The sequence below is a fragment of the Mobula birostris genome, chromosome 4, assembly GCF_030028105.1.
Source record: "Mobula birostris isolate sMobBir1 chromosome 4, sMobBir1.hap1, whole genome shotgun sequence".
Classification (NCBI taxonomy): domain Eukaryota; kingdom Metazoa; phylum Chordata; class Chondrichthyes; order Myliobatiformes; family Myliobatidae; genus Mobula; species Mobula birostris.
The window spans coordinates 150119190-150131631 of NC_092373.1; positions in this window are offsets into that span (position 1 = coordinate 150119190).

Genomic DNA, 12442 nt, shown 5'->3' on the forward strand with positions numbered 1-12442 from the left:
CGCTAGAATAACAACACATAGTCGGTGAGTTGTAGTTGTGGAAAAAGAGATTTATTCTTTTTATCCTGGGCGGGACTGCTGTGGGGAATGCATATTCGCAGACCCTTCCCATGCATGGGTTTTTCCCCCTGCTGATGAAGATGGCCTGGCGCCCTTTTTGGGGCCGGCCTCTCTGCCAGCGTACGCTGTATTGTGAGCCGGTTTGAGTGTGCTGGAAAGTGGGTCACCGCAAGATATTGTAAGAGGTGCAGTATATTTCTTCCGCAACTGAGAAGTCACTGGAGCTGAAATAAACAATGTTACTTAGAGAAGATAAAGGTGACACATTGCTGACCAAATGTCCATAAGTCCATAAGACATAGGAGCAGAATTGGGCCATTCTACCCATCAATTCTGCACTGTTATTCCATCATAGCTGACTTATTATCCCTCTCAAGCCATTTTTGGCAATGGATTCCATGCAGCCTCAGACAAAAGAAAATCTTCCTCATCTCCATTCTAAAGGGACGTCTTGTATTCTGAGGCTGTTCCCTCTGGAATCTATCTGGAGGGATCCTATTTATCTAGAATCCCCCACTATAGGAAACATCCTCAGGCATGATAGGATTTGTCAGGCAGTGGCTGGATAGACTCCAACATTATTTAAAGAAATAAACAAAAGTCAATAATTACTACACCTGTGGAATGTGAATTGCAAAATGCTCTGTCCAACTTGCATTCACTGGAATGATCAATAAAAAGAGATAGAGAAAGATAGAAAGTGAGACAGATAGAGATTGGGCTCATCTGTTCATTTGTACCAGCTTGTTTGACTGTATTAGAAGAGGACAAAACTCTAAGTTAAGAAGACTAGATCTACAAACAACATCAACATGCACGGTCCACAGGAAAATCATGATGATTGCCCATTAGAGATTTGGTAATATCTGTAATCTCAGAGTAATTTGTTGTTGTAACAACAAAATATATAATTTGACATGAGTCTGAGCTATTTATTATTTAGAAGCAACAATCTTCAGGGAATTTTTTTGCAATGGAGGAGCCAAATAAAATATGCAGAATTACATGGCACATGAAAAATACACTTTGATTTGGAAAAAATTCACTTATAGAGCACATTAAAAATATTGCAGTTCTTGAGAGAATTTCAAGTAGTGTTTCTTCATGCCATGTTTATATTGAAATCAAATTCAAAAGGTTAATTTAGCACAATTTTCAATTCCTAATGTCATCAATGGAATCAATTCTGACAATTTATGTACACATGGTGCTCATTCACAGTTTATTTTAGTCCAGGCATGTTAAAGCTTCATGCAATTTGGATTCCAAAATGAATGAATATAATGATGGGTTTCCATCATCTTAAAGACAATGAAATTTAGTTCTATTTTAGAAAAGACTGATGATGATTTGAATTTCAAAGCTGCAGCACAAGCAATATAATAGGCAGAGATGAAGTAATTTTCAGTGGCTGTATAGTAGTTGTACTGATACTATCTCAAGCTAAGAGATGGCTCAAATCTTATGCATCAGAGAACAGAGTTACATGGCTCCTAGTACTACTGATCACAGATATTTTCGAGCATGAGTGAACTGAATCTGTATGGACATCCCCTGTCAACAGTATCCTGTGGGTAGAAATGAAAGATGTAAAGGGAAATTTGAGGCAACGGAAAGATGTTGTAGAATTCGGCACCACTGTCAAAACTGTATCAGATTCCAAAGTAATCTTATCATATGAAATTCACTTAAAGCCATTCAAAAGCTCGTCCAATGAAGAAATAAAGGAACTGTAAGAAGAAACACCTCAGATGAAGAGGGTATTTTCAAGGGACTCTTTCATTCTGGACATAAAGATATATTCTGCCAAAATTAGGGTGGTGGATGGAGCAGGTGAGCTGGCACAGTTATAGTAAACATGCTGAGACATCTATTTTGAATATAGTAAAAACTATCAGCCAGCAATGAAACATAGAAAGTGTAATAAGCATAATCATATTTAAGAAACAACACTATTTGCCATATGCGTATATTTGCATGTATTAGGAATTTGCTCTGGTGTGTTGACATGAAATGCAACAAACACAACATTATTCAACATTATAAAAAATAAAAAGTTATAAAAATGTTAAAGTACTGACATGGAATAAAATGTGCAAAAATACATAAATACCAACATGTAGTTATAATGTAAACAACATTATAAGAACTGGTTTAAATTATTTACAGTCGAGTGCAGTGACTGAGGTAATAGGTGAGGGTGGGGGTGGATACTAACCAGAATGCCTGATCAGATCAGCTACCCAGAGGAAGAAACATTTAAAATGGCATTGTTTTTGTTTTAATAGTCTTATAGTGCTTTCCAGAAGGTAGCTTTTGGAATAGACAGTTTGCTGGGTGGTTATTGTCCGCAGTGACTTCTTTTCTGCCCACTTCTTTGTCCTGGACACATTCGAGCCTTGCTGTGATAGTAGAATGCATCCAAAGATCTTATCTGCTAACCTGACAATTATTTAAATTTTGTGAGTGGATGAACAGCAAACCAGACAATAATGGCTGTTGTGAGGACTCTCTTTATGAGTTCAGTGTAGAAATGCTCCAGTATGTTCTTGGGAAGATAGAATTTTACCAGCTGATGCAAGAAGTACATCTTCTACCAAGCGACACACGCAAAATGCTGGAGGAAATCAGCAGGTCAGGCAACATCTATGGAGGTTAATAATCAGTTGACATTTTTGGCCAAGACTCTTCATCTGTACTGGAAAGGAAGGGGTAAAATACCAGAATAAGAAATTGGGAGGAGGGGAATGAGTACAAGCTAGAAGACGATCGGTGAATCCAGGTGGGCGAGGGAGGGGAGATGAAGTAAAAAACTAGGAGAGGTAGAAAAGGTAGAGACCTGAAGAAGAAGTAATCTGTTAGGAGAGGAGAATGGGCCATGAAATGAGGGGCAACAGATGGAGGAGATAGGCAGGTGAAGAGAAGAGGCAAATAAGCCAGAGTGGAGAGCTGAAGAAGAGAATAGGGAGTGGTGGAAAAAAAAACAGAAGTTAGAGAAATCGATGTTCATACCATCAGGTTGGAGTCATTGACGGAATATGAGGTGTTGCTCCTCCATCATGAGAGTGTCCTCATAGTGGCAGAAGAAGAACATATTGGAATGAGAATGGGGATTGAAATTAAAATTTCAATCCTGTTGCCACACCAGGGATAGGGTTCTCCTTGTCCTCATCTACTACCTCATTAGCCTACATGTCCAGCACACAATTCTCTGTAACTTTCACCATCTCCAATGGGATCCCATCACCAAGCACATCTTTCCCTCCCCACTACACTTTTCACTTTCCACAGGGTTTGCTCCCTACATGACTTCCTTGTCTACTCATCCCTCCCCACTGATCTCCCTCCTGGCACTTACCCTTCCAAGCAGAGTAGTGCCACACCTGCCCTACACCTCCTCCCTCACTACCACTCAGAGCCCCAAAGACTCCTTCCAGGTGAGGTGACACTTCACTTGCAAGTCTTTTGAGGTCATGCACTGTATCTAGTTTCCCAGTGTATGTAGCCTCCTGTATATCAGTGAGAGCTGATGTAGATTTGGAGACCACTTCGCCAAGCACCTAAGTTCCGTCTGCCAGAAAAAGCGGTATCTCCCTGTAGCCACCAATTTTAATTACACTTCCCATTCTCATTCCAATACATCAATCCATGGCCTCCTCTCCTGCTGTGATGGGTCCACACTCAGCTTGGAGGAGCAACACTTTATATTCCATCTGGGTAGCCTCTAACCTGATGGCTTGAACATCGATTTTTCAAGCTTCTGGTAATTACCCTGACCCCCACCTCCACCTTCTCCTTCTCCATTCCCCATTCCTATTTCCCTCTTTCACCTTATCAACTTACTTGCCCATCATCTAGCTCTGTTGCTCCTGTCCATTACCTTTCTTCCATGGTCTTCTATCCTCTCCTATCAGATTCTCCCTCCTCCAGCCCTTTATCTCTTTCACCAATCAACGTCCCAGCTCTTGACGTCACCCTCCTTCTCTCAGTTTCACAGATCACCTGCCACCTTATCCCAAGCAACCTGTTCATATTCTATACCTTCACAGTACGGTCCAGGTCAGTTTTGAACTGGCCCAATAATCCCCTCATAATAAGTGTTTATACCAAATTTTGAACTACAGATATATTTAGAATGTATAAACAGTCTATCTGACATTAATAAATGGGTGATTAATCTTTAATTAATGTTTTAGAGATCTAAAATCTATTTCAATAGATATGGATCAAATTTGACCTGGAACAGCCACAATGTACAAAAATTTGTAGCACGTGTACAAAAGTATAAAATTTTTTAAATTGTCATTTTTGTACATTTTGGGCCACTTTAGGAAAAGTTGTCAAGTTTCGGCTAAACAAAAATGACATTTAGGGTGTTTCTACTGCTGTCAAATGTCAAAAAAACAGGACAAATTTGACTCAAACAGTATGTAAGGGTTAAACTTCTTCCTCCCCTCTCCCCAGCATTTACTCTGACTTTTCTCCTGCTTTTCCTGTCCAAAATAAGGGTCTCAACCCAAAACATCGACTGTTTACTCTTTTCCATAGTTGTGGCCTGGCCTGCTGATTTCCTCCAGCATTTTGTATGTGTTGCTTTGGATCTCCAGCATTTGTAAATTTTCTTGTATTTGAAATTAAAGTAATTGGCCATCGGAAAATCCTGCTTTTTGTGTATTGAGCAAAGGTGCTCAACAAAACAGTTCCCCAATCCATATTGGGTCTCACCAATGTAGAAGAATTCGCACTGCTTAGGGAGCACAGGGTACAGTACCCGGCCCAACAGATTCACAGGTGAGGTGTTGCCTCAGATAGAAGGACTGTTTTAGGCAATTAGTGGACTTGAGAGAAGAGGTGAATGGGCAAGTGTAACGTTTCTTCCACTTATAGGAATAAGTACCAGGAGGGAGATTAGTAGAGAGGGATGAATGGACAGAGGAAGCGATCCCTGCAGAAAGCGGAGAGTTGGGAGTGGACGAGTATAGATGTGTTTGGTGGTAGGGTCCTGTTAAAGATTGGAGAAGTTGTGGAGACTGATACGTTGGATGAAGAGGCTCATGGGGTTGTAAGTGATCACAAGCAACAGTCTACCCCTATTAAGGCGGTGGTGGTGGTAGCGCTGAAGTAAAGAGCTGGGAAGTCAATTGACGAAAAAAGATAAAGAGCTGGAGAAGGGAATCTGGTAGGAGTGGAAGGTTTCAAAGGTACATTTAATGTCAGAGAGATGTATAGAATATACATCCTGAAATGCTTTTTCTTTGCAACCATCTATGAAAACAGAGTGCCCCAAAGAATGAATGAGAGTTAAATGTTAGAACCCCAAAGTACCCCCCAGCTCCCCTCCATCCCGTGCGTAAGCGGCAGTGAGCAACGATCCCCCCTCACCCCACTGGGAAAAAAAAGCATCAGCACCCACCACTGAGCCCTCAAGTGTGAGCAAAAGCAACAGCAAAGACACGGACTTGCAGTACTCCAAAGACTACAAGTTCACCCAGTATTCGACATACTACAGGTTCTCTCTCTCCCTAATAAGGGAAAAAGATGTCATCGCTTCACAGCGAGAGGGGAGACATAACAAACAACTTGCTGGTTTACAATGTTAAGAGTCCATTGCATTGCTTTTCTGAGCTCTGTGCCCAAAGATCTCAGGTCTCTGGGCACACAGCCAAAGATCTTCCAGCTCCCACGACACACCGGTCTGTCTGGACACCGACCTTCGATCCACCTGTCTCCAGCGTCTCGAGATCCTAGGCCTCCAAAGGAGAGCCAAACTCAAAGGCCGTGCCCTTGGCATGTCAGATAATGGCCAGTTGTGAAACCCTGAGAGCGGGTCTCGTTCCCACAAAGAACTGAAGTCAGTGTGTAACTCCAGGTCAGGGTTTTCAAAAGAACCCTGAAAGGGAAAAACAGAGATGTTAAAGATGGGAATAGAGCTGTTTCTGAAGATGCAAGCAAATGAGTCGCCATTTAGCATCATCTTGACTAAGCTCCGCCATCCGAGAGAAGGTTACAGAAGAAAGGGAAGGGGGTGGAGACTCAGAGGAAGGTGATGGGCAAGTAAAGAGATAAGGAGAGAGAGAGAAACGTGGTGAAGCGGCACGGTGGGGGGACATTACCCAAAGTTTGCGAAATCAATGTTCATGCAATCAGGTTGGAGACTATCCAGACGGAAAATAAGGTGTTGATCCTCCAACCTGAGTATGGCCTCATCACGGCAGTGGAGGAGATTATGGACTGTCATGTTGGAAGGGGAATGGGAAATGGAATTAAAATGGGTGGCCACTGGTAGATCCCTCTTTTTCTGGCAGAATAAGCATTCATGCTAGGTGAAGCAGTATCCCAATCTACATCAGGTCTGACTGATATACAGGAGGCCACACCGGGAGCATTGAATGCAGTAGATGAACCCAACAAGCTCACAGGTGAAGTGTCGCCTCACCTCAAAGGACTGTTTGGAATCCTGAATGGTAGGGAGAGAGGAGGTGTAGGGGCAGGTGTCTCACTTGCTCTGCTTGCAAGAGTAAGTGCCAGGAGGGAGATCAATGGGGAGAGACGAATGGTCAAGGAAGTCATTTAGGGAGTGATCCCTACGGAGAGCAGAAAGAGGGAGGGAGGGAAAGATGTGCTTAGTTGTGGGATCCCGTTGGAGGTGGCAGAAGTTATGGAGATTATGTGCTGGATGTTGAGGCTGGTGGAGTGATAGGGGAGGACAAGAGGAACATTATCCTTGGTGAGGTGGCAGGAGAATAGGATGAGGGCAGACGTGCATGAAATGGAAGAGACAAAGTCACAGGCAGCGTTGATGATGGAGGAAGGGAAGCCCCTTTCTTTGAAGAAGGAGGGCATCTCTTTAGTTCTGAAGGCATAGTCAAAACAGCTATGGGAATCCATAGATTCACAAAAAACATTGGTATACAACTTGCCTTGAGAGATGGAGACATAGAGATCAAAGAAGGGGAGAAAGGTGTCTGAAATGGACTATGGGAATTTAAGGGAAGGGTGAAAGTTGGAGGCAAAGTCTACAGAGCCTTTTTGGTGATGAAGGAGATATGGTACTCTCACATGAGGTCCTGTGAAATAATAATTCCCAGAAAACTGAATGTTGAAATGGTGCTATCTGTTGGGTTGTTGGTGTGGGACTGAAGAGGAGACATATTTCTCTCAGGTTGATATACATCTCCATGGTTTTGGAGCCATTCAACTCCAAGCTGCTATGTTTGTATTAGGGCACTAGCTTGTTTACTTCCTGTTGGTACTTGAATTTGTCATCTCTTTTGGCTAGTCCAATGACAGTGGTGTCAACCGTGAACTTTAATGAGTTTAACTGATGGATTACTAGAGATGCAGTCACTAGTGTACAGAGAAAATAAGAGAGTTGTGAGACACACCATTGTGGTACTCCATTGCTGACTGAGCAGGATGTGGAGATGTGCTTCCCTAGTTTCACATACTGCCTTCTGTCAGATAGGAAGATTGGTATCCATTGGACCTGGTTGGTACATTAAGTTCTCATTTCAGAATCCTAAAAATTATAGCTAAACAGTCATAAAATGTAGTATGTTCTTAAATTCCTGGTTAGGTCACACTTGGAATTTTATTTTTGGTTCTTGCAATCTCATTAGTGGAAGGAGTTGGAAGGTTCAGAGAGGGTGCTGGGAGAATTCACTGGGATGGCACCTGGATTGGAGAGCATGCCTTATGAGTATAGGTTGAGCAAGGTAGGGATTTTCTCTTCGAGGTGAAAGAGAATGAGAGATGACATAATAGAGATGTACAAGATGAGAAGAACCATAGATCAATTGGACAGCCCGAGACTTTTTTCCAGAGCAGGAATGGCTAGTACAAGAGAGCATAATTTTTAGGTGATTGGAGGTAAGTATGGAGGAATGCCAGAGTTAAGTTGTTTCTTTTTAAACACAGAGAGTGGTAGGTGTGTTGCCAGGGTTGGTGATAGAGGTTGATACATTGGTGACATCTAAGAGATTCTTATATAAGCACATGGATTAAAAAAAAATGGAGGGCTTTGTGGGAAGGAAAAGGTTAGATAGCTCTTAGAGTAGGTCAAAATGTTGGCACAATATTGTGGACAAAACAGACTGCATTGTTCAATACTCATGTTCCATATAAATGACCCTTAAAGCTGAAAGTCAAGATGGGCATTTGCAACCTGATATGTTAAATCAATTGTTCAAATGTATGAAATCTTGCAATTATTTTATTGCACAATATTCTTTGGGGTTAACAATAGTCACTGACGAAAGGCTTAACGAACTAGACTATTTTGTCACTCCACTCTCAAAGATTTCCATGGGAATTGTACATCATATTTTTATCTTTCTTCTGATAGTTAGGACCAAGTTTTTGCACTCAACTTTATAAAGAACACTCTCAGTCCTCAACACTTAGTATAGGCATGTCTGTGATGGTTGCCATGGGCATGGTGAGGTGAAGGGCCTGATTCTGTCAAGTGTGACTCTGAGACTCTATAGCTCTATAAGAACTGAGGCTATGGATGGATTTGGAAATTTGAAATGCAAATTCAGAGTTTACCAAATTCAAAAAGTTTAGTTCCTAATTGAGAGCTCTAAATTCTTAAAGCGGTGAATTTTCCATCTAATATGTTGAGATGATGCAAGGAGTGATCCAAAAACTCTTTCAGCATCTGTGCAAAGCAAAATAAATGTTTCAGGTCAACACACAGAAGGGCCAGATAAAATAATGTTGATATTATTTCTTCCATCACAGGTGCTGCCTGTCTTGCTGAATTAAACATTCCCAGCATTTTATATCTTAACTTAAAATTTCAGCATGATGATGATGGTGGTGGTATGGTAGCATAGTCGTTTGCATAACGTTTTTGCATTAAAGGGGACCTGGGGACAATTGCTGCTGCTGCCTGGAAGGAGTATGTCCGTTCTCCCTGTGACTATGTCAGTTTCCTCTGGGTGCTCCAACTTCCTCGCACAGTCCAAAGACATACTGGTTGGTAGGTTAATTGGTCATTGAAAATTGTCCAACAATTAGGCTCAGATTAAATTGGGAGATTGCTGGGCAGCGTGGCTCGAAGGGCCAGAAGGGCCTATTCTGTGCTGCATCTCAATTAAAAAAAAAATCAATAAATAAATAAATATTATTTAACTTTCTTTTAAACAGTAAAAGCCCAACTGTTACACTAATAAAAATGTCCTGTCTCACTTCTTCAGCTGGGATGAGGTACTTTTTTTTTGGAGCACATTATCTGATCCTGGTATAAAATAGGTAATACATTTTACCATCTAAGTCAGGGGTCCCCAAACATTTTTGTGTCATGGACTCCTACTATTAACTGAGGGGTCCATGGACCCCAGCAGGGAATCCCTGACAATCTTAGAAATAGTGCAGAGACACTATTGTGATATATGTTCTGTGAATCTACAATTGAGACATAGTTTTTACTGAATTTGTAAAACTATTTGTTTCTAATCCACACAGGAGCTCAGGTTTCCTTTCACATTTGAAAGACATGTGGGTTAGTAGGTTCATTAGACATGAGTGTAACTGTATGGCATGAGCCCATTGGTTCACAACAGCATGATTCCATGCTATATCTCTGAATAAACACAGCAATATAAATGGACATGAGTTTCTAATCATCGAACAAGCCTATATCTTTGCAAAATTGTCTGCACATCAGTGTCAGAAGCAAATTCAATTGTGCCGTAGCTAGAATAAAACAAAATGCGTAGTTTTATAAGAAATGCTATTCAGCCCGCAAATCTTTATCATATTCTGGCTCTGGATAAAATGGTTGTCTAAATTTTCCAGACTCTTCCACACAACCGATCTTATATCCTTACGTGACTATTAAATGGGTCATACACCTTTTGAGCCAGTACGTTGAGTGCTTATGCCAAGAAGGTTGTGAATACTGGATTAGTCAAACTTTTGAACATGAGTGATAAGTTCCAGTTACATAAAGGTATAAAACAAATAGAGGAATTGTACAGATGTAAGATTTTCTGACTTCAATCTCACAGCCATGCTATGATAGGATCTGAATGATATCTGGGCTGCTAGTCCAATACTATAAGCTGTCATACCTTTTAAGAGATAATAGCATATGGACATTGACAAGACAAATTTACACCAAATGAAGTCTCAATGGATGAGCACCTATTGATTGAGTGCAATTCATTCTTGACTAGGGAGTATTTGTCACCTATGGACTGACAATGATCATACTCCTTTCACACCAGCCCAATTCCAATAATATCAGGATGGTGAACGAGATTTTAAAGTCAAATATTCACAGCTTTTCTCTGAGGAGAGACCAATCACCAAGAGACAGCGTGTAAAAAATGCAACCTTTTAGTCAGGTCTATGTTCAAGATTTCAAAAGCAGAGCTTCGGGGCAGTTTTTTTTTCTGAGTTGGACAATTAATGTCAGGGCTGCGTAAGAAGAGCTACCTTCTAACCAGGACGGCAACTGAGGTTTTAAAGGCAGAGTTTCTCGGCAGTTTCTCTGAGTTAAAGAGCAACCAATCAGCAAGAGAGGAAATACAAATAATTCAAGTGCAAGCCGAGCGACCATTCTTGAAGCAGCCATTCTTTTGGAGTGTGCCAATCTTTAGAGTGGCTTTGGCTTCGATAAGAACAGGCTTGGGTGAGGTTAAGCATCTTGTAAGTTACGTTCTCTCTCTGTACTTATTTGTTTATCCCACATCTGATAGGACAAGGTAGTTTTAGTGAGAATGGCTCCAGGGGCCAGTGTTTTGTACACTGTGTGGGATATGTGAAGTCTGGGAGATCTCCAATCTTCTAGATAAGCACATCTGCACCAGGTGCACCAAGTTGCATCTCCCGAGAGAATGTATTAAGAAACTGGTGCTGCAGCTTGGATGACCTGCGACACAAATAGGAGAATGAGGAGATGATAGACAGGAGCTACCAGGGAGGTAGCCACCCCTAAATTGCAGGAGACAAGTAATCGGGTGACTGACAGGAGAAGGAAGGGGAATGCACAGCTAGTGCAGAGTACAACTGTGGCCGTTCCCCTCAATAATAATTGTGCAACTTTAGATACTATTGAGGGAGACGACCTACTGGGGCGAGCCACTGTGACTGGATCCCTGGCATTGAGTCTGATGCTGTGGCTCAGAAGATCAGAGAGGTTAAGAGGACTGCAGTGTTGCCAGGAGATTTCTTAGCCAGAAGAGCAAGGTGAATATCTGTGGGCATGACAGAGACTTCCGGATGGCATGTTACCTCCTTGGTGCCTAGATCACAGATGTCTTGGATCGGGTCTGTGACATTCTCAAGTGTGAAGGTGAGCAGCTGGAAGTCTTGGTACATATTGGCACAGTGTCATAGGTAGACAAAGCGAGGAGGTCCTGAAGAGAGATTTTAGTGAGCTAGGTAGAAAGTCAAAAAACAGGAACTCTAGGGTATTAATCTCTGGATTGCTACTTGTACCAGGGTAAGAATAGGATGATTTGGCAAGTGAATGCATGGCTGAGGACCTGGTGCAGGTGGAAGGGGTTCAGATTTATGGATCATTGGCATCTCTTCTGGAAAAGGTATGACCAGTATGACCTGAGAGGATCCAATATCTTTGCAGGCAGGTTGGCTAGAGTTGTTTGAGTGGGGTTAAACTAATTTGGCAGGAGAATGGGAGCCAGCGTGATAGTGTTGAAGATGGTGTAGTTGGTTTACAAACAGAAGCATTATGTAGTGAAGCTCACAGCAAGGAGAGGCTGATGATCGAACAACATTGTAGTCAACAGGATGGGTTGCAACTTAAAAGGTGGACAAAATTGAAAAGGCCGAATACAAGAATGAAAATGTTATATTTGAATGTGCATAGTATACAGAATAAACTCAATGAACTTGCAGCACTGTGATGTTGTAAGCATCACTGAATCATGGCTGAAAGAAGATTTCAGCTGGGATCTTAATGTCCAAGGATACACATTGTACTAAAGGACAGGCAGGAAGGCAGAAGGCGTAGTGTGGCTTTGTTGGTAAAAAATGAAATCAAATCATTAGAAAGAGGAGACATAGGGTCGGAAGGTGTTGGATCATTGTGGATAGAGCTAAGGAAATGCAAGGGTGAAAATACCCTGATGGGAGTTATATACAGCCGACCAAACAGTAGTAAGGATGTGGTCTAAAAATTCCAATGGGAGATAGAAAATGCATGCCAAAAGGACAATGTTACAATAGTCATGGGGGATTTCAGTATACAGGTAGATTTGGAAAATCAAATCAGTGCTGGAATCCAAGAGGTGGCATTTCTAAAAGACCTATGAGATGGCTTTTTAGAGCAACTTGTGGCTGAGTCATTAGGGGAACAGTTATTCTGGATTGGGTGAACCGGAATTGCTTAGAGAGCTAAGGTAAAAGATCC